Source organism: Ictidomys tridecemlineatus, chromosome 5 (genome assembly GCF_052094955.1).
Source record: "Ictidomys tridecemlineatus isolate mIctTri1 chromosome 5, mIctTri1.hap1, whole genome shotgun sequence".
Lineage (NCBI taxonomy): Eukaryota > Metazoa > Chordata > Mammalia > Rodentia > Sciuridae > Ictidomys > Ictidomys tridecemlineatus.
The window spans coordinates 33,952,133-33,976,396 of record NC_135481.1 but is presented as its reverse complement, the minus strand read 5'-3'; the positions used below and the strand labels follow the sequence as shown (position 1 = coordinate 33,976,396).

The 24,264-nt window shown below is 34.4% G+C and overlaps 1 pseudogene; it reads left to right on the top strand.

Annotated features, from left to right (window-relative positions):
• Positions 1 to 21,946: 21,946 nt before the first annotated feature.
• On the top strand, positions 21,947 to 22,573 carry LOC101958898 (high mobility group protein B1 pseudogene; annotated as a pseudogene).
• Positions 22,574 to 24,264: the final 1,691 nt, after the last annotated feature.

Below are 24,264 nucleotides of genomic sequence, written 5' to 3'. Positions count from 1 at the left end.
TTACCTGCAAATGCTATGATTTTATTTCTTTTATTGATGAGTAATATTCCATTGTGCATATTTACCACATTTTCTTTATCTATTCATCTACTGAAGGGCATCTAGGTTGATTCCACAGTTTAGCTATTATGAATTGTGCTGCTATAAACATTGATGTGGCTGTGTCCCTGTAGTATGCTGTTTTTAAGTCCTTTGGGTACAAACTGAGGAGAGGGATAGCTGTTTCAAATGGTTGTTCCATTCCAAGTTTTCCAAGGATTCTCCATACTGCTTTTCATATTGGCTGCACCAGTTTGCAGTCCCACCAACAATGTATGAGTGTGTTCTTTTCCCCACATCCTCACCAACACTTATTGTTGTTTGTATTCTTTATAGATGCCATTCTGACTGGAGTGAAATGAAATCTTAGAGTAGTTTTGATTTGCATTTCTCTAATTACTATAAATATTGAACATGTTTTCATATATTTGTTGATAGATTGTATATCATCTTCTGAGAGTTTCTGTTTAATTTGGTACCAAAACATAGGCTCTCTATTCCTCTATTCAGCTCATTGATTGTTTCTTTTTCTGAGAAGAAACTTTGTAGTTTGAATACATCCCATTTATCGATTCTTGATTTTAATTCTTGTGCTATAGGAGTCCCATTAAGCAAGTCAGGGCCTAATCCAACATGATGGAGATTGGGATCTACTTTTCCTTCTAATAGGAACACTGTCTCTGGTTTAATTCTTAGGTCTTTGATCCACTTTGAGTTGAGTTTTGTGCATGCTAGGTGTTTAATTTCATTTTGTTGCATATGGATTTCCAGTTTTCCCAGCACCATTTGTTGAAGAGGCTATTTTTTTCTCCAATGTATGAATTTCGCACCTTTGTCTAATATAAGATAACCGTATATATGTGGGTTTGTCTCTGTATCCTCTGTTCTGTACCATTGGTCTATAAGTCTATTTTGGTGTCAAAATACCATGCTGTTTTTATTGTGATTGCTCTGTAGTATAGTTTAAGGTCTGGTATAGTTATGCTACCTGCTTCACTCTTCTTACTAAGGATTGCTTTAGCTATTCTGGGTCTCTTATTTTTCCAGATGAATTTCATGACTGCTTTTTCTATTTCTGTGAGGAATGTCATTGGGATTTTGATCAGAATTGCATTAAATCTGTATAGTGCTTTTGGTAGTATGATCATTTTGAAAATATTAATTCTGCCTATCCAAGAACAAGGGAGATTTTTTCATCTTCTAAGGTCTTATTTAATTTCTTTCTTTAGCATTTTGTAGTTTTTGTTATAGAGGTCTTTCACATTTTTTGTTGATTCCCAAGTTTTTTGTTTGTTTGTTTGTTTGTTGAGGGTATTTATAAATGGAGGAGTTTTTCTCATTTCCCTTTCAGAGGATTTGTCACTGATATACAGAAATGCCTTTGATTAGTTGGTGTGGCTTTTACATCCTGCTACTTTGCTGCATTCATTTACTAGTTCTACAAGTTTTCCAGTGGAATTCTTTGGATCTCTTAGGTATAGAATCATATCACCAACAAATAGTGTTAATTTTAGTTCTTCTTTTCCTATTTGTATCCCTTTAATTTCTTTCATCTGTGTAATTGCTCTGGCCAATGTATCAAGAACTGTGTTAAACAGAAATGGTGAAAGATGGCATCCCTATCTTGTTCCCGTTTTTAGAGGGAATGCTTTCAATTTTTCTTCATTTAGAATGATGTTGGCCTGGGGCTTTGCATGATAGCTTTTATGATGAGATATGTTCCTGTTATCCCTAGTTTTTTATTGTTTTGAACATGAAGGGGTGCTGTATTTTGTCAGATGCTTTTTCTGCATCTATTGCAATGATCATATGATTCTTATCTTTATGTCTATTGATGTGATGACTTATATTGATTGATTTGTGTATGTTGAAACATCCTTGCATCCCTGGGATGAACCCCACTTGATCATGGTGCACTGTCTTTTTGATATGTTTTTGTATTTGATTTGCCAGAATTTTATTGAGAATTTTTGCATCTGTGTTCATTAGACATATTGGTCTGAAGTTTTCTTCCCTTGATATGTCTTAACCTGGTTTTGGAATCAGGATGATATGAGCCTCATAGAATGAATTTGGAGGTGCTCCTTCTTCTTCTATTTCACAAAATAATCTGAAAAGTATTGATATTAGTTTTTATTTAAAGGTCTTATAGAACTCCGCTGTGTATTCATCTGGTCCTGGGCTTTTCTTCGTTGGTAGGCTTCTGATAGTGTCTTCTATATCATTGCTTGAAATTGATCTGTTTAAATTCTGACTCAATTTGGGCAAATCATATGACTCTAGTATAAGTTTTCAAAATAATTTCTAATTATCTTCTGTATTTCTATAGTGTCGTGATACTTTCTTTTTCATCATGTACATTTGTAATTTAGAGAAGGATCCATGTGCTGTTGAGAAGAAAGTGTATTCACTCATCAATGGATGAAATATTTTATATATGTCTGTTACATCTAAGTTATTGATTATATTATTGAATTCTATAGTTTCTTATTTCACCTTTTGTTTGGTCAAATCCAGTGGTGAAATAGGTGTGTTAAAGTTACCCAGAATTATTGTGTTGTGATCAATTTGACTCTTGATCTTGAGAAGAGTTTGTTTGATGAACATAGATGCTTCGTTGTCTGGGGCATATATATTTATAATTGTTATGTCTTGTTGATGTGTGATTCCCTTAAGCAGTATGAAATGTCCTTCTTTATCCCTTTTGATTAACTTTGGTGAAATCTACTTTATTTGATATGAGGATGGAAAACCCTGCTTGCTTCTGCAGTCCATGTGAGTGGTATGATTTTTTCCCACCCTTTCATCTTTAGTCTGTGGATGTCTTTTCCTATGAAATTAGTCCCTTGAAGGCAGCATATTGTTGGGTCTTTTTAAAAAATCCAGTTTGTCAATTTTGATTACTGAGTTTAGGCCATTAACATTCAGGGTTATTATTGAGACATGATTTGTATTCGGGTCATTTTTGTATATTTTTGGTTTTTAACTTAATGTGGTTTCCTCTTTGATTAGTATTTCATTGTTGTTTTTTATTTCTTCCTCATGGAATATTTTGCCTAGAATGTTCTATATTGTAGGCTTTCTGGTTGTAAATTCTTTTACCTTTTGTTTATCATGGAAAGTTTTTATTTCATCATCAAATTTAAAGCTTAATTTTGCTGGACATAAGATTATTGGTTGGCATTCATTTTTTTTCAAAGCTTGATATGTTGTTCCATGATCTTCTAGCTTTTGGGGTCTGGGTTGAAAAATCTGCACATAACCTAATTGGTTTCCCCAATAAGTTATCTTATTCCTTTCTTTAATGGCTTTTAAAATTCTCTGCTTATATGTATGCTAGGCATTTTCATTATAATGTGACTTGCTGTGGATCTCATGTGAGTTTGTACATTTGGTGTCTATAAGCCTCTTGTATTTGCTTTTGCAATTTATTCTTTATGTTTGGTAAATCTTCTGATGTTATTTCATTAAATAGATTGTTAATTCTTTTGGTTTGGAACTTTATGCCTTCCTCTATCCCAGAAACTCTTAAATCTGGTCTTTTTATGCTATCCTTTATTTCTTGAATGTTCTGCTCATAGTTTCTTATCATTTTCACTGTGTCATCTATATTCTTTTCAAGATTATATATTTTATCTTCATTGTCTTCCAAGTTATCTAATCTGTTTTTGATGCTTTCAATTGAACTTTTAATTTAGTTTATTGTTTCTTTCCTTTCAAGGATTTCTGTTTGTTTTTTGTTTGTTTTTTTTTGTTTTGTTTTGTTTTGTTCTGTTTTTTAGAATCTCTATCTCCCTATTGAAGTAATCTTTTGCTTCCTGTATTTGCTTATGTAGCTCTTTATTGAAATGATCTTTTGCTGCCTGTATTTGCTATCTTATATCATCTTTTAATTCACAGAACATTTTAATTATGTACATCCTGAACTCCTTCTCTGTCACTTCTTTGACTGTGCTGGCCATGGATTCTAATAATGTGGTATCTTGATTTGTTTGGGGGTTTTCTTCCCTTGTCTTTTCATATTGATCATGTGCCTTCCCTTCTAGCACTGTGGGTCAGAGGTGTTATCATTTTTACCCTATAGGTTTATATTGCCCCTACAGGATTCCAATACCTCTTCTTTCAGGTGAAGGACAATGTTAACACATCCAAATATAAACAATATACAACCTTAAATCAAATAGTTGCTATTAAGACATTTACAGTTTGGTCACAATGTCCAGAAATGGTGACTTCAATTACTATCTACAATATAATCAGTAGATTTCATAAAGGGTTTACAGTTTGTGATGGTGGACAAAGAACCTATGGTAGGTGTAGGATGATATGCTGAGGAGGTAGGAGGTGAGCATATAGAGTTACTATATCTTAGGAAGTATGAAAGAAGAATCTAAAGAAGAAGGTTAGTAGCAGGAAAAGAGAGAAGGAGTAATTTGGGTTAGACAAGTAAGTGGAAAGACAGTAGAGTATATAAAACAAACATACATATATATTGAGAAAAATTTTAAAATGTTAATGCCATAAAAATGGGAGAAAAGGTAAAAAACCAAAAAGACTATACAACACAACTTCAATGTACTATTCAGAAATCCAAGTCCTTAGTATCCTAATTCATGCAAAATACTTGATTTCACATATGTTGGGGATGTGAAGGCAGGAGGATAGAAAGAGAGAAGGAAAAAAATAAATCTCAAAGGAAGAAACAAGGATTGTTTTGGTTGGAAATTAGTATCTTTCTTTCTTCCCCTCTCATCCAATAAGTGACTGTCTGCTGTTAGCTGGTATCTCCGCCCTCAGGATGGTGAATTTTACCAGAGTGAGAGGATTGGTTTGGGTGCAGGGCACCTGGAGGTGGGGTGTGGCAACCACTGGTCACCTAAGGGAGACTGCGCCTAAAGGATCTCCTTTGGGGTTCACTGGTGTGATGTGGATGCCTGCTCTTATCTCTTTATCTTGCCTATTGTCCTCACATTTCCCAGTCTTTATGTTAGTCCCTAAAGTGTCTCTCACTCACCCTCTCCCCTCTACTTCCTAATAAGGGACCTTTCTTTCCAGAGGTCTTGTGTGTTGCCCTTTGGCAGCTGTGCACCTGTCACAGAGAGCTGTTTTGTATTGTGCAGTCACTGCGTGGGGTTAGGGGTTGCTGGGGAGAGGGGGGAGTTAGAAATTATGAGTACCTGGCCAGCTGGAGTTTCAAACTGGGAGTTGCCCCCACTAAAGATGATGATGAAGGTGACCAAAGATGTTGGTGGCTGCTTTCATCAATGGGGTGTCGGGTTGGGTAGGGGAAGCTGGGCAATGGCATTGGGTGGTGTGTCATGTAGTATTGTGGCTATTGGCTCAGAGCCTGTGCAATGTCCCCTGGTCCAGGCAGGCTACCACATGTCGGGGACTATCTAAGTTGCTGCAGAATCTCAAGATGAAAGTGATCAGGGGAGCCCCTTGTTGGTAGATGGAGGTCCAAATGGGAGTGGCGGCTAGAGTTCTTGCACATGGGTAGCGGCTGGGTGTCCTGTGTGTGAGCGGCATCTGGGATTTCTGCTCAGGTGGGTGGTCTAAAGTTCTGTGTTGGTGCTGATGCTGGTGGTCTGGTTTGGTTACCTGGTAGTCCTGTATGGGCGAGTAGTTGAGAGTCCTACTCTGATGCTGGGGCCTGGAGCCCTACACAGGCCACAGTCATGCTTCCTGTGTGGGAGCAGCTATGGGGGTGTCATCTATCACTGGCATAGAAGCAGTATTCTCACTACTTGAGTAAGGTCACAGAGCAACACAGTATGCTGCCTCCCTCTTGCCTGCCATCTTGGATTCTCCCTAAAGCATCCATTTTAAATAGCAGCTCTTATACTTCAGAGTAACTGACACTTTCATAAAACATTTTTAAAATAAGGATGTATAATTTTATTTCAGAAGATAAACACATATTTTCATGAATTGATATTTTGAATCTAATCACACTTTTCATATATCTATTTTATAACCTCAGATATGCTTTTAATGATAGTTTTAAATTCAGGTGCACTATTTCTGTTTGGCATGGAGTTAATAGCATCTCCTTATAGGAACTCAGCCTCTTTGTTAAGTAGTCACTTGCAGGCAATTAACATTTATGTTATTAGTATGCTTTATGTAGCAAGCAAAAGCTAATACAGTTCAAAGGAACTTAAACAATAAAGAAAACTGATTGACATACTCAAATTGGAGTTCAGTCCCTCAATGAGTACTTACATGGACAGCCCCTAACTAACCACGTTTCAAAGTATGATCTTTTTTACTTCACCATGGTAGGAAAGCAACAAGCACCAGTAGAAACTGTACTTCAGAGTTTGGATATTTATATTCCCCAGACTAGCAACACACCCCCTTGTGCTGATGGCAGCATCTGGAGCTCTAGCTCCTGGGTACCCATATGATCCTGAGGGTCAATAACTGATGCTCTACAATGTGCTTTTCCCAGAATTTTTTCTTTATAGATTTTGTGCTTTGTATTTTCATTTACCATATCTTCAGTAAATTACATTATTCAACAATTCATTATAAAATGGGCTTTGTATTAGACGATTATGCTCAACTGTAGGCTAATATATGTGTTCTGAGCATGTATAAAGTACATCCAGCTAAGCTATAATGTTCCTTAGATGAGGTATAGGAAATGAATTTTCAACTTATGATATTTTCACCCTACAATGGGTATTTGGGAACAAAACCCCATGATAAGGCAAGGAAATAAGTACATAAAATTAGTCTGATTGGCCTGAATTCCTAGGCCAACCAGGGCTCACTCTGTCTATCATGCTCAGCATCAGATAGTAAATTTGGAACTTCAGTTAGGAGGATAACAAAGGAAATGAATGCAAGAAATACAACGTAATAATGTTCTATAGTATACAAACCTAACAACAGAGTGAGCCGCCTCTCTTAGTCCTTCATATGGATCAACCAGATTCTTATAGTTACATAATGAACATGAAAGATCAGATTTCTTCATTTTCTCACATCTAAGTGATTTTATAGCTCTGAAATTCTGCATTAAGATGATCTTAGGGCTTTCACTGCCCTGGAAAAGTTAATCAGCTCTTAAGTGTGACAGGCTCAGGAGTTAATTATTGGTCTACATACACTGTGGTAACAAAATATCATATACTCTTATTATTTGTATCCTTAGCATTCATTTCACTCTATCATGAGACTCATTAAGATTTGTAAAAGTTAAATGCTATGTTGAAGAAATATCATTATACAGAAATTCTTCTGCATAGGGTCAATCACTGGAATTATGTTGCTTCATTTTTTTAATATCCTTTAGCACATGGCATGGCTTTGAATACCCTCAATGCTTATTAACTTATTACTAGATTTAACTGTTTTTATTATGTACATTACATGCGTCAAAGTTAGGTAAGGTTTCAAGCCCTTTCAACATAGAGCATGTTATGAAACAGATTTTGTGTGCTTTGGTTCATCAATATGTTTTAAATTTTATATCAACTGAATTCACAAGTTACTTATCACTTCATCAATTTTAAGTTAAAACATAAGGCACTTAAACTGATCTAAAAGGATACTCCATGTGTCTAAGTGATTAGAACATTCAGTCTATGTGATCAAAACATAAGATGCAAAATATTTAGGGATCTAATTTCAAAAGTCAAATAATTAAGTGCAAAATAAAACTTAGCATTGTAGGACCAAGATGGAGCCACAGGGACAGAATTTACCCTGCTGCCTGAAACAAGCAAAAATGCAACAGTCAAATGTTGAAGTATAGTTTTCAAGAAATAGAACGTCAGACATCAATATGATTGTTCTATTTTACAGTCATGGGAGAGTTTCCAGGATATTGCATGTGGAGGAATAACATAAGCAGTTTTTGGCAGACTCTGAATTAAGGAGCGGGACTTGAGAATACAAGGAAAACAAGATCAGTTACAAGAGGTGTACAAGAAAGGAGAGAACAGTACAGAGAGTAAACTTGAGATATTAGTGGAAGTCCTCCTCACACATTCAGCAGAACACTGGATAGTGAACGTGTATGAGGACATTAACCACCATCGGCAAGAGAACTATCCAAAGGGACTGGAATAGCAGTGTCTCCACATTCACACAATATGGGAAGGTGGTCTCTTCCCATATCCCAAACCTGAAAACATGGATTCACCTGACATTGACTTGAATGATGAAAGAATATTTTAAAACTTGAAGACAGGCACTATCCAAAAAGAAACAGGAAAAAAAATATTAACAGAGAATCAGTGATCCTTGCAATAACCTAAAGCAGCCTCGTGTATAACTGGAGCTACCCTAGAAAAGGGAACAGAAAAAATAGTTGATAAGATAATAATCAAAAAGTGTCCAAACATGATGAAAGTAGATCAATGAACCCCAAAGAGACATGGAGAAACCACCATCCATGTATATCATAATCAAATTGACCAAATTTTTTTTTAACAAGCAGAGACAAAAAGGCATGTACATAGAAACAAAAATCAAGATGGCCTTAGATTTCTTCCCAGAAACTAAACAATAATAAGAGTCAAAAAAAAGTCAATCCACAGTCATGTAACAACTATATTTCAAAAATGACTGGTAAATAAAGTCTATTTAAAATATAGCAAAGGTAAAAGGATTCAACACTAACAGATCTACATGGCAAGAACTGGTAAGTGAAGTATTTGAGGAAGAGAGAAAATAATATCAAAAGTAAACGTGCATTTATGCACGGTAACAAAGAGCACCAAATATTCTAGTTACATAGATAAATACATTTTCTTAGTATTAAAAAAATGTTAGTTGACTAAGAAAAAGCTATAAAAGTATTATGGGTTTACATAATACTAATAAAAATAAATGGCCACAATGGCATAAAAACTGAGAGAGAATAAATGGAAATATATTGTAAGATGTTTCTAATACTACATATTAAGTGATAAAATACCATTAGAAGGTAGGTTATATTATGTTAGAAATGTACACAGTAAACTCTAAAAAAAAAATAACCAAGCACAGTTATAATATTAAAAAATGAGATAAAATAGGAGTATAAAATTCACAATAAATACAAATAAAAGAGGATACTTACAGCAAATGATAAAAATAATAAACAAATAGCAAGACGATAAACAACCTATCTCGATTATCATGTTGCATGTAAGTGATCTAAATATGCTATTCAAAAGACAGAGATTGGCATATTGGTTTGAAAGTTAAAACCCAATTATACCGTGCCTGCAAAGCACTTCAGTATAAAAACAAAACTAGGTTTTAAACACTAATATAAAGAAATTTGGTATAAGCCATATTATACCAAAGAATGTATGTTTAAGTAGAATTAATTCTACTAGGAACAGAAATGTCATTTGATAGTGACATAGAGGTCAACTCATCAAGAGGAAATTACTGTTCAATCATTAATGCATCTAATATCAGGGATTCAAAATATGTGGAGTAAAAACTGAGAAAAGGGATACATGAAATAGATAGATTAATATTTCTCAGATCCCAAGATATGTATCAGAAATTTGATTTCTTTTACCAATATTTTGCAGTATTTGTAAGCTTTATGTGTGGTAACACAAATGCCCATCAACAGTTGAATAGGTAAGAAGAATTTTGTGTATTCACAGCATTATAGAGTACTACTAAGCAATAAAGGGAATGAGCTACATATAACACAGAGCACCTCTGAATTCAAATAATTATGTGGAATGAAAGAAACCACTTGAAAAAGAGTACATGATTTCATTTATCTGAAACTCTAAAAAATGTGAGATAATCAATAGTGGTAGAAAGCTAATCAATGGGTGCCAGAGGAGAAGGTGGAGGTAAGTACAGAGTGATAGAAGGTAGGATTAACAATAGGGTACAAGTAAACTCTTGGGAGTAATGCATCCACTCTCTTGGTTGTGGTGATTCTTTCATAGGTGTATACATAGGTCCAAACTGAGCATATTGTATACTTTAACTCCTAGCAGCTGATTTTATGGTAATTACAACTCAATAAAAGTATTTGTAAATTTAACCTATGTTCTAGATATTAGCAGTATATTAATAACTAGTAGATCACCTGTTCCATATTCCCCCCCAAATTTTTTTGAAGGTTTGTATAGCTATCAATAAATATATGGAACTCCAGTGACCATCAGGACCGATTCTATGCTAAGGTCTATCTTTTCTAAATTTGTTCCAATTGCAAAGTAACCACATGTTCTCACACATTTATAACTAAACACTCATGAAGTTAAAGGGGTATTTTTGTCCCATAGAAGTCATAAATTGTAATTATATATTGTATTAGGCAATTGCAGTTTTGAAGAATGGATAGTGTCCCATTCAGAGTGGTTACTTAGGACATTATAATGGCAATGTCACATTCATCACAGTATATAGGAGGCACGATACTTAAATGCAATGGAAAGGCCATTAATGTAGAAAGGTTTTAAAACTGTCATCAGATCCATTAGAGTTGATACTAGTATTTTACATAAAAATTGCCTGATGTGAGGATAAGGTGTCTGAAATCAGATCATTTGAAGAAAATCAAATCATATACTTGATTGCTGGATGACATGGCTGTTAAAGGACAGACATAAATGTGTATGAATAGAGCTTTGATGCGCTAAAGGCGGAAATGTCAAGAGAAAAACTTCTTTAAGAAATAGCCCGATTCTCTTAAGAGTGGAAATAAAATGAGATCTGCTTTCCAGAAGAGACCTGAGAATAATATTTTTATCTATAATAGAAAAATATTCAACAGCTTCATACACTGTTGGTTTAGGCAAGTAACTCCATCAAGTCATCAAAGTGACTTTTGTTCTCCCTCTTAACATAGAAAATGCCACTGGAAACTTGTTTAAAATTTTAGTGTCTCTGTAATGGGTTTCAAAATTGATATTAGTTTTTTTTTCTTTCCATATTCTGACATTCACTATGGTGGGTACTCTGATAAAGAACCAATATAAACATATTAGCACACACAGTGCCCTTCAATTTTTAATAACAACAATTCTGTCAGGAGGACTTATGTCTAATACAAAATTGTACACATCTGTTCTAGGTCTGGAAAGAATCACCTTTTTGGAGTTCTGGAATGAATCTTATCATGGTAGTAATGGCCAGTATTGACTGAATTATTATGAGTTTCGCTGAGGTAAAATTTCTTACACTTAAAAAATGGTAGGCACTTTATAAAGGGGAAACTAAAAGGAAGATATGGATCTACATAATTGATTATTATGATAGTATTTTTTAAAATTTTTTGCATGTTTGTTGTCCAATCTGAATAATCCTTGAGGCACACTATAGCCTATTTGAAATTTCTATCTGTATTTAGCATTACCAGCCTAGATGAAGGTAAAAACAACCAAGAGTCCAAAAGTCCTCACTTAACTAGAGTCTGAATGCCAAACACATGAGGTATTAAAATAAAATTGAAAAGTATCTTCCTTAGAAAACCAAAGTGATTAGTTTTAATATGGCTCAAGAGTGATCTCAAGCTGTTCCCTTGACCCTGTATCATTTCCTCGATTGAGCATTGGGGTCCTCCTCCCACTGAGTGTCACACTGCCATCGTCTCAATTCCAATGCATACGTAACCTGCATCTCCCTTTCTGTCTCCAACCTGCAGTCATTTATGTCTCATGTGGATTTACGTTTAATCACTGGTCTGTATTTTTGCAAGACAGTTTGCATATTAAAGGATTTCTCAGAGGATTCAAGCCACCCAGCACATCAAAATGTTCAGCGCTTAGGAAAGATGGTTCATAGTGGGTTTTTTTTTCTTCTTCTTCTTTCTACTTTACTCCATTTCTGAATATTATCACATGAAACTGCATTCATTTTTTTAAACAGGAAAGTTAGAGTAAATTTTTCCATTAGGTAGATTCTAACAGAGTAAATTTATAGATTAATAAAGATGCAAAAGTGGCAAAGTCACTAAACAAAAAGACATTTTAAACGGACCTTATACATCTTCTGTAACATACTGAAGCAGAACAGGAAGAGGAAGAGGGATGGCCTACCATTTGACTAATTGCAGCAAACTTTCAGTAAGTATCTTCAGTTTAGGTCACTGTTTCCTAATTAATTATTCCACATAAATTAAAGCCCTTTTGCATCACATTTCTCTAACAGAAGAAGGAACTCTGGATCTCAGCTCAGCATTGTTTGCTGCAGACGATTTGTTTTGCTTCTGTGGACATTCTTAGGAACAGCCCATGAGCAGCTGGTATTAGCATGACATAGTGCACACTAATGAGATTGCAGGATCCTCTTGATGGGTCTAGCTGCAATAACTTTCCTCTTAATTCTGTTTTGTGGTCTGTAAACCATTTTGAACATATGCTACTTTGGGACTTTAATCAGAAATACTCTATCCAAACCATTTTTAATTTGACATTTAGGTTTGGAAACTGCTGTGGGCCACATTATTAATAACTTCTTATCTTACTAGGATTGCACAATCCTTAGACTCATGTGGTCACTAATTGCATAGAATGAATTATGCCTAATCATTATTTTTATTCTGATAGTAAAATTAGATGTAACATTCATTCTACATAATTTTTTGGTTCTTAAAAGGAATAGTTTGGCTTTACACTAACATGTATATGTGTGTGTGTGTGTGTGTGTGTGTGTGTGTTTGCATGTTCCAGAATAATGAGTAACATATTAGTTATGTATTAGTTAATTTTATTTTAATTCTCATATCTTCTAACACCTATTCTAACCATCATCTCTAACTTGGTAACTGGTTTCAAAACTGTGAGTGATGTACATATTAATTAGGAATGAAGATTCCTTTCATTTGTTTCATAAAAATACTTTCTAAAAATGTAATAAAATACAAATTTCCTGTCTTTAACATTTAGCTCAATTTTCATTAGCTTATAGCAATTTGCAAATGTATTCTTCTACTAGGGCTGAAAATAACTTCTAATTTTTAAAAAAAAAGGAAAGAAAGAAAACACCTGTTTTGGGTCCAATTACGAATTGCAGAGAACTATCATTCCTAATTACTAAATAGCTACAGAATTCCCATTTAAGTCAAATCAACTATACTTGAAAATAAACCTAGAATTTCAATGCTATAATCATTTATAATTCATTCTGCTTCTGAACACAAAAATAAGGCTCAATTCAAAAGCAAGCCTCGGGTAGGATGTGTGCTTTACAAATCTTGCTGGGTGGTTTTAACATAGATGATATCAAATTTCGAAAAATTTAATGAAAGGCAGGCTTTTTTCAGAAAGTACATTTGGAAAATCAATCTTAACTCATTCTTGATAGCTTCTTCACCTCCTGCCCCAAGAAAAGACACCCTGTGATGATTCTAAGTATTTTTTAATGTTCCTATTTTAAGGTATTTAGAAAATGTCAATATGCCACATTTAAGGAATTTTTGGACATAAAATAATAAATTATTTTAATCATAAGAATTGGTATACTTGGATCTCAGTGTACTTTAATCTCAAAGATTAAAGAATATAGCAACTGCTACTTACAAATTAATAGGATCAATGAGCCAAAGAAATCCATTGCTAATTTCTCAGGCAAAATTACTGAGAGTATGACTTTCACAAATCAAATGCAATTGATGTTCTCTTGGGAAAAACAAAAGTCTCACAACATCAATCTTTAATTTGTAGGAATATTCCTGTTTTCTCCTAGATATTACCACTCAGTGCCCCAATGTAGGGAGCACTCTTACTAATTTAGAAGAGGGTATTTCTATCATCAGTGCAAGTTATATGGCATTAAAATGTACATATTATAATTTACATATTTCTTCAACAAGACAGTTAACTGTATTGAGAATAACATGAGACACACATGGATTTCTAAAGGAAGAAATCAATGGCCACTTCTGTGTTTAACTCAGTTTTATTAAACCAAGGCTTCTTTTGTGGGTTATTTTAGACATGTTTGTCTACTGCTACTTAAAATGAGGTCATAAATAATCTTGCTGATTATAGAAAATACTATAAATTCCTCTAAAAATCACCTGACACAGCACATATTCTGACAAAAGCACACATTGCAGGGTTGATTTACAGAGGGATGTGGAAATAGTTCAGTTGAGGTGGATGGCGAGGTTGAGCGTCCCCTTATGATTCCATGTGTGAGGAATGATTTACAACCAGTTGAGTGCCTATTAAATTAAAATGTGGATGCATCAAAAATAATAAAAACAAATCTGTGTGATGATTTTTTTTCAATCTTCATATCTCTTCAGGTTCTGTTTGTTTAAGCTATGTTTTGCTTTTGCATTTTTCCACATAAGATAGTGTCGCTTTTGAGTACACACACACACACACACACATATGGAATCTTAGGATCTGCTGTGAGAATCAGGATAATTCTAGAAACAATAATCCTTACAATAATCCATTGTATTGTTCTAAATGAGTAGATTAGGGGGAGAGTATCCCAGTATACACAATTTAGTCCCCAGCCTTTCCTCAAATGATAAAGAAATTGATCAGATGTAGAACTTAGCTTTGGCAGCATACAATTAAGTTTTGTCACTGTCACTAAGTATGTGGTTTTCAGTGAGTCACCAACATGTTTATATTTTAGTGAAATCTCCCACTTGAATAGGGATAAAATTCACATCAAATTCTTATAGCAAGCAAGGTGGGTGGTGAATGCCTGTAATCCCAGCAACCTGGGAGGCTAGGGCAGGAGGATCACAAGTCTGAGATCAAACTCAGAAAATAAACAGGACCCTGTCTCAAAATAAAAAAATAAATAAAAAATAAAAATGGTAGCGGATGTAGCTCACTGGTAAAGCAACCCTGGATTTAATCCCTAGTATACAAATGAATAAATATACAAAATTATTATAGAATATAGAGTAAGTTGATGAAAAAATTTATGTAAAGAAATTAAAAATTGTTACACAATATTCAATAAATGTCACTGTAATAATTACTTCTGAAAGCTATACATTTTTGTCAGAATTATTATAATAAAATACAACAGTGAGTTTTTATACAGTAGTGCTTATTATGAGCAATCATGAAGTAAGATATTACCTTTAGTCTAGAACATTCCCACATAGAGTCAAGGACTTTTAAGCCTAGAAGAAAACTTTGTGGCATCTAATTCCCTTATTTTATAGGCAAGAAAACTAAAGTCCAATTAGGTGCAGAAAATTGTCCATCCTTAAAATACCTCAGCAGTATAAAAAAATCCATCAGATATCTCATTTCTTTCCCTGGGGCTTAGTTATCTTCTGCTTTACCACACTGAATATTTTCTGGTCAGGTTTCTGGATGGTAAAGAAAATCTCTTCTGAGAGCAGGTAAGTTTCTATGTTAGAAACCACATAGAGCTGTTCAAAAAGTAAAGCAACACATGGGCATAGGACCAGAGAGCAACAAACACTGTTCTCTTCCAAAACCGGAGCACTGGAAAAGTTACCTGGTCTTTTAGTCTGGAAGCATCTACAAATTTTCTTTAAATTGAAATTCATAAATTTTAATATTTTATATAAAAGTTAATGGAAACTAATATACATATAAAACAAACTGTGAAATTTGGAGGAGGGATGGGTATGCAATAAGATTTTATTGGTAATACAGGAAGGCCTCTATCCATCGTAGACACAAAGCTAAAATCATGAAGGCTTTTTAAAAAATAAAATCTTTGTTGTTTTTGGAAAGATCTGGTGCTTCTTCATTGGGAAAAACCATGGCTTATTTTATACCAAGGTCTGGTTACCTTGTATTTAGTCCTGATTGGTCTATTTAAGCAGCATAGGGTTTGCCAATTAGAATCAGAATTCTAACACTGATAGCCCCCCTTGAAGCAAAAGGGCCTCACACTTCTCAGCATCTTTCTGTCTTTCAAAGCCTGGGTAAAAGAAATATCTATATACTATAGATAAAAATAATGACTTTCTAACATTTTATCATTTGTTCCCCTAAAATAATTTTGAAAAACTACTAAACATTTTAAGTTGATATCTAAAGTGTTTGAAGTTTTAACTTTAAATAATTTAAAAGACTATAGAAAAGTTGGGTTTTATAAAAACATTAGTGTTTAGTATTGTCTTATTGATAGATCACTGTTTCAAATGTTTTCAATTGACTCTGATTATCATTTGTTATTAATACCCACCATCATCTATTCAAAAAAATAAGAAGAATGAATAAGTTATTCTTTAGAAATTCAATAATATTATTTACTCTTTTTATCCTATGGATTGAACCCAGAGATGCTTTACCACTTGAGCCACATCTCTAGCCATTTTTATTTTTATTTTGAGTCAGTGGTTTACTAAGTTACTTAGGGCAAATTGCTGAGTCTGATGTCAATAGGGCAAATTGCTGAGGCTTGTCTCAAACAGGCAATCCTCCTGCCTCAGCCTCTAGAGTCACTGTAATTACAGGGGTGGGCCAACATTCCCAGCTGCACATTATTTACTTTTGATCTTGTTCTTGTTTTTCCATTTTGCTTTCCCATGTAATCTTACACTTATAAAATATATGTCTTGTGTAAAAATCTGTTCTAGCTTGCTTAATAGCAACAAACACACAAATAAAAATAGATATTTCTTTATCATTTTCTATGGTAATTGATGTTGACCAAGCAAAATAAAATTTATTATGTCCCTAGTGGCTATAAATTTTGATAAGTAATTTTTAAGGACAAAAGTAAAATGTTATCAAGAATACATTTCTTTGTAACAGGCCTTGCTCAGTAATAGGAAACTCAACATTTAACACAATTGTTGTCTTCATTACAAGGAAAATTGTATTAGTGGCCCTGCACCACAAAGACTTTATCTTCTCTGGTCTTTCTGGTTAAACAAAATTCTCACTTCTGTAAAATGTCTTAATTGTGTATGTATGTATTTGCTTCTCTCACAGTATCTATAAATATTTCCTGTCATTAAAAAATATGAGTTGGATGAAAAAAGTATATATTTTTAATAAAGTTAATGACACTTTTTTGTTTTGATTAGTTTTTATATCTTCTTTTAAAATAAATCAGGGTTCAGGATCAACTTTATTCTCATCTTTATAGGCATGCACATTGACCTAACTTGTTCTCAGAGGTAAATACATTGGATGAAAAGAATTTCATTACAGGTATGAACTCAATTAATTGAACTTCTTTCAAGTTACAAGACAAAATCACATATTGATCTCTCATTAAAAATATATCTTTAATGACCTAACTACAAAATTAGTTTTTCATTCCATTTTGTTGAAAGAAATAGAACCCATCTTTTGGGCAAGAGAAATCACTTACCAGTCATTACTATCCTTTAACTTCTCCTTTTGGTTGTCCCCTCACACACCGGTAATTCACTGTATACAGATACATTCTGTGTGAAATCTATGACTTTTCTTTGTGCATTGGGATAAAGACAATCGTGAAAGAGGAATTTAGTAAAAGAGAATAGACAGGAAACATCTAGCATAATGCATTGGCTACTAGAAAATTGTCAGGCAAATCAATTCTAGGAGACTACAAACACGGCAGTTGAAGATTTGGAAATGGACTTCCTTAAAACTATTCCTGCCAGAGTGCCTGTCTGAAAGTCTTAATGTATCCCCAGGGAAAAGGGATTCCAGTATGAAGACCACTGAGTTAAGAAATGAAAGACTAATTTTATCTATGAAAGATTTTTTTTATGTTGCTCTTTAGACCTCTATTAAGTTACATGATCAAAAAAGCTACTGCTTACCCAGAACCATTCTCACTGAGACATAATATATCCTTTATATTTTGAAAGCTAAAAAAAGAAAAAAAAATTATGTACCAGTAAATGGGAATAAGATTAGCTCAAGACCATACCTGTAGCCCAATTAAAAAAAAAATCATTTAAAGATAACTTCAGGACTTCTAGTTTACAACCAAATAGGTAAGTAACTTTAAAGCTGCTACTCCCTACTAATGACAAGTAAACAGATAAATAAACTGAAAAATCAGTCACTATTTTAAATTCATCAGGGAAGTGAAGTCATAGTGCAAAGCCCCCCAGATTGGAGAGATACGTGGTTGAATATATAGAATCCCAATTTACTAGAGCAGAAAGCTCCACGGGACCCAGCAGCATGGTGGGAAAAGCTAAGCTGTAATTGCTAAAGTTCTGGAGGCTCAGTAAAAATGATTCTGAGAATTAGAACTGTAACTATAGTGATGTCAGCAAGATGACCAATCAGGATATCCCAGGCTTCACCATGCCCCACAGAATGTTCAAATATCAACTATCAAACAGAGACAAACGTCTGATGAAAATACCACAATTTGGGAATGAACCTAGGGCCCTTGAACTGAAACTTCATTGAAGGGACAGAAAAAAAGTATCACTTCCTTTGCATCTCTCCTCCCCTTTCTTCTCATCAGCACAGAACTGTACAGAGATAATTCCCCAAGACCCACAGTTTGTACAATGGTAAAAGAACAGGAGGCAGACATCTAATTTCCCTAGCATTCTGAGGCTTCCTGGGAAACCCACTCTGTTCTTCTCTGACAGGGAACACTGGAGGAAAGGGCATAGTTAGACTACCCAGAGTCCCGTAGAAACAACAGAAAGAGGCAGAGGTCGCAGGAACCAGTATGCAGATCTTGGAGTTACATCTGTATGCCTGCCAGCTGTGCCACACAATCACACATACCAACAAACCTCAGGGCCTAACAAATCTCACAGCCCATTTACAAAGGCAAGCTGGTTGCCTTCAGAAATATGGTAGAAAATTTGACTTTACTCATGTCCCTAGAAGGCTACTCTTAAACCCTGCCTCAAAGTTCAACCAAATGACCTGGCTCAGGCAAGGAAATGACAACCTTTGCCCAATGCACAGAAGGAAAGGGTCTAGGAAGCCCCCTTGACCTTGATCCAGGAAGCCACCTTAACCCAGGAAGTCAAGCAGAAGCTCCACTCAAATATCAAGCCCACCCAGTGACCCCACCCATGCTAGATGTGCTTGACTTATAAGGTTAAACAGCTGCAAACCTCATTCTTTCATTTCTATGAAGCACAGTCTCCTGTGCATCCTGAGAAACAAATCTGCCTAATTCTAGTTCTATCTAACTTTAGATTCCGAACAGCAAAACTGCCCAGCCAGGGAATATATATTGCAATTGGTCTGACAAGAAGCCTTTATAGCACACAGTTAGCAGATCCATCTAATATTAGAGCTCAGTCAGTGATCTTATCTCCCCAAAGAACTCAGTCAGAAACCACATTTGATATCAGAGCAAAAGCAGTGTCCTAGCCAACTATGGAACACATAACAATCTTTACCTAGCTATCCAGGTCATCACCCATTGACCTTTCCAGAATTGCAGGGAAGGTTAAATAGTGGTCTGTCCTTACCAAAGAACACCAGTAGTGGTCAGAATCGGAGGCCATCTCCTCAAATGCGTAAAATATTATGAAAAACCAAATAGTCAAAGTACTCCAAAAGAAGCTAACAAAGCTCCCAAAATGGAACCCCTCCCCAAAATAGAGATGTATGAAATGAGAGCTTGAGAATTTAAAATGACACTCATAAAGAATTCATTGAACTACAAGAATATGTGGCTAGACAGTGTAATTACCTTTGTTAAATAATTCATGAAAGTGAAAATTTTGGCAAAAAATAAAAAAATAAAACCAATAGAGAAGAAATCCTATAGATGATTACAGTGAATGAAGTAAAAAAAAAAAATTAAGAGAAGGCATGCACAGAACATTCACAGAAACAGAAAATCATTGAGCTGGAAGACAGAACATTTGAAACTATCCATTCAGAGAAGAAAAACACAAAAGAATGAAATAAATAGAGGAAAAAAGGATGAAGAAAACTTATGGAAATTATGGGAGAACATCAAGATACCAATCTTTTGTATAATCTTTTACTTTCAGAAGTAAAAGAAAAAGGGTCAGGGGGAAAAAAAAAAACAGCTGAGAACTTCCCTAATCAGAGTCAACCTACCAATTTCAAGTATAGAAATCAGAGATCTCCAATCAATCTCAACCTAAAGAAGAGTTGTTAACAAGACCCATAACAATCAAGATATCAAAAATAAAAAACAAAGAAAATCCTCCAAGAGCAGCAAAACATAAGAAACTTACCAAATATATAAAGAGTGTCAATGTGACTACAGGCAAATTTCTCATCAGAAATCCTAAAGGCCAGGAAATTATTTGATGATATGTTTAAAGTGATAAAGGAGGGGGGAAAACTGCCAACCAAGAACATTATACCCAGCAAAATTATCTTTCAGAAATAAGGAGAAAAATAAAAATTTTCTCAGACAAACAAAAACTAAGGTAGTTCATCACCACTATGCCTGCCTTATAGGAATTGCTAGAGTGGTTTAAGCTCAAACAGTAGGCCACTAATTAATATAAAACTTATATTAAGTGCAAATATCAATAATACAGGGCCATATTCATATACTCTAGAACTGCAATCATGGTGTATAATGCAGTTTTATTCCTAGTATAATCATAGAAAGAAGTCATTAAAAATCACCATTATAGCTAAAGAAAATTTTAAAAGACCAGGCATGGTGGTGCACAACTGTAATCCCAGCTGTTCTGGAGACTGAGGCAGGAGAATGGAGAGTTCAAAGCCAATCAACAAAAGGGAGGCCTCAGTGAGACCCTATCTCTAAGCTCTAAATAAAGTACAAAATAGGGCCAGGTATGTTGCTCAGTGGTCAAGTGCCCCTGAGTTCAACCCCGAGTACCCCCAAAAATAAAATTATAAAGGGGTACATATTACGAAATAATATAAATTTTAACAACCAAAAATTAATGTTAAGTTGTTATCAGTTTGCAATAAACTAATATAAGATGTTTTATGTTAGCCTTGTCGTAAACACAAGCAAAAATCTATTGTAGATGCACAAAAGTGGAAAAGAGTCAAAGCATATCACAACAGAAAACCAAAATATCACAAAGAAAGTCAGTGAAAGAAGAAAAAATAAAGTGTCTACAAAACGACCAGGAAACAAAAGATGGCAGTAGTATGTTACATATTAATATTTTCCTTGAATTTATATGGATTAAATTATCTAACAAAAATGATCCAACACAGAGTGACCAAAAACATTTTAAACATAATGTCCAACAATATGCTACCTATAAGAGACTCACTTTACTTTTAAGGACATGCATAGAAAGGAAGTAAAGGGGTAGAAAAATGTGTCCCCTTCAAATGGAAACTGAAAGAGAACAAAGGTAGCTAAAATCAGAGAAAATAGACTTTATATGTTAAAAACCTTAAAAAGAAAAAGGACATGTAATTACAAAGGGATCAATTCCTCAAGAAGACATAATGATAGTACACACATATTCACCCTACGTCAGAGCACCTAATTATGTGAAACAAATGTTAAAAGATATGAAAGGAGAGATAAATAGCAAACGACAACTCATAGGGGGATTCAATACCCTACTCTCATCAATGGACAGATGAATCATTCAGACATAAAATTAATAAGAAAACACTAGTCTTGAAAGATACTTTACACCTAATGGACCTAACAGACAAATGCATAATCTCCCCTCCAAAGCAAAAGAATCCCATTTTTCTTGAGCACACATGGAACATTCACCAGGGTAGAGTGTATGTAAGACCACAGACAAATCTTAGGAGTTTGAGAAGACTGAAATTATTATAAGTATCTTTCTGACGATAATGTTCAAAACTAGAAGTCAATAATGGGAGGAATTTCAGAAGATTAACTAATACATGGAAATCAAACATATTTCTATGAAGAAAATTTTAAAAAAATTAAAAACCATTTTCTGACAAAGGAAAATGGAGACGTCTGGCTCCTTCTCTCACAGCCATTGCAGTGCATTGAGCTCCACAGAGAGAGCGCACAGAGAGAGCGCCGGGGCAAGTGAGAGCTGAACAGGCACTGGGTGCCTCTGGGCCTCTCTAAGGAAAAACAACTAAACATGGGCAAAGGAGTTCCTAAGAAGCTGAGAGGCAAAATGTCACCCTATGCATTCTTTGTGCAAGTTTTCCTGGAGGAGCACAAGAAGAAGCACCCAGATGCTTCAGTCAACTTCTCAGAGCTTTCTAAGAATTGCTCAGAGGTAGAAGAACATGTATGCTAAAGAGAAGGGAAAATTTGAAGCCATGCCAAAGGCAGGCAAGGCCTGATATGAAAGAGAATGAAAGCCTATATCCCTCCTAAAGGGGAAACAAAAAAGAAGTTCAATGATCCCACTGCGCCCAAAAGACCTCCATTGGCTTTCTTCTTCTGTTCTGAGTATCACCCCAAAATCAAAGGAGAACAATCTGGCCTATCCATTGGTGATGTTGCAAAGACACTTGGAGAGATATGGAATCCCTCTACTGCAAATGATAAGCAACCTTATGAAAAGAAAGCTTCTAAGCCAAAGGAAAAATACAAAAAGAATTTTGCTACTTACTAAGCTAAAGGAAAACCTGATGCAGCAAAAACGGGAGTTATCAAGGCTGAAAAAAAAGCAAGAAAAAGAAGAAAGAGGAAGAAATAAAGAGGAGGAGAAGAGGAAGAGGAAGAAGAGGAAGATGATGAAGAAGATGATGCTGAATAAGTTGGTTTTGGCACAGTTTTTTTTTCTTGTCTATAAAGCATTTAATCCACTGTACACAATTCACTCCTTTTTAAAGAAAAAAAAAGTTGAAATATAATGCTGTGCAAAACTTGTTTTTAAACTGTACAGTGTCTTTTTTTGTATAGTTAACACATTACCAGATGTGTCTGTAGATAGCTCTGCCCTGGCGGTATTTTCAATAGCCATTAACCTTACCAGTATAAGGATTGTACACTGGCATGGAAATTTAAAGCAGGTTCTTGTTGGTGCACAGCACAAATTAGTTACACATGGAGATGCTAGTTCTTCATCTTCAGTTGTCTCTGATGCAGCTTATACTAAATAATTGTTGTTCTGTTGACTAAATACCACTCTGTCATGGCAAGAAAAAAAAAGTTGTAGCTTTTTTTTGACACTCTGAATGCTTCTAAGTAAATACAATGTTTTTATTTTTAAAAAAAGAGAAAGAAATGGATGTACAACATACCAAAATTTATGAGATGAAGGAAAAGCAGTTTTAAGAAGGAAGCATATAGCAATAAATGTCTATGTGAAGAAAAATTAAAGATCTCCAACAAACATCTTAATGTTACACTTCCAGGAAATAGAAAATCAAGAACAATATCAGCTCAAAGTCAGCAGAATGAAAGAAATTATAAATATCAGAGCAAAAATAAAGAGCAGGCAAATTATATGAAAGATAAACAGAACTAAGGGATAAACAAAATCAACAAAACTTAGCAAGACTTAAAAAAAGAGAAGACTCAAATAAATAAAAGTACAACCAAAGAAAAATTACAACAATAACAAAAAATAAAAAGAATTATAAAAGGTTATTATGAAAGATTATATGCTAAAAATTGGATAATCTATCAAAATAGATAAATTTTTAAACACATAAAACCAAATCAAGACTAAATCATAAAGAAATAAGAAATCTAAACAGAACAATAGTGAGTTAGGAGGCTAAATCAACACAAGTATTCAGTCAAAATAATTCAAAGACCTGATGGTTTTACTACTGAATTATACCAAACATTTAAAGAATAATTAATACAACTCCTTCACAAACTCTTTAAGGAGATCAAATGAAAGCAAACATTTTATGAGGCCAGCATTACCTAGATTCCAAAGCTATACAAAAGCATCATAAGAAAGAAAAATTACATGCCACTACTCTTGATGAACATAGATGCAAAAATACAATATTGGCAAGCCAATTTCAACAACACATTGACAGAATCAGCAAACATCATTCTTAATGACAAGAAACTTAAGTTTTTCTCCTAAGATCAGAAACAAGGGAAGGATGCCCCTCTTGCAATTTTGCATTCAATGTCTTACCTAATGTAGTATGATGAAAATAAAAATAAAAAATAAGTATATTGAGAAGGAATAAATAACTGTCTTTATTTGTCGATGATATGGCTGTGTACATAGGAAATCTGAAATAACTGACAAAAACGTGTTAGGTACTAATACGTGATTGTAGCAAGGTTGCAGGTTAAATGATTAAGATACAAAAAGTCAACTGCTTGCTGGCATTGAATAAATGGTATTTTGAAATTGAATATACATTGTTCTTTATATTAGCACTAAAAAATTAGTTCTACATGTAATAAATAAATATGTACAAAATCTAGATGAGGAAACACAAATGGCAGAAGCCATGTTGTCTGTCTTCTACTTTC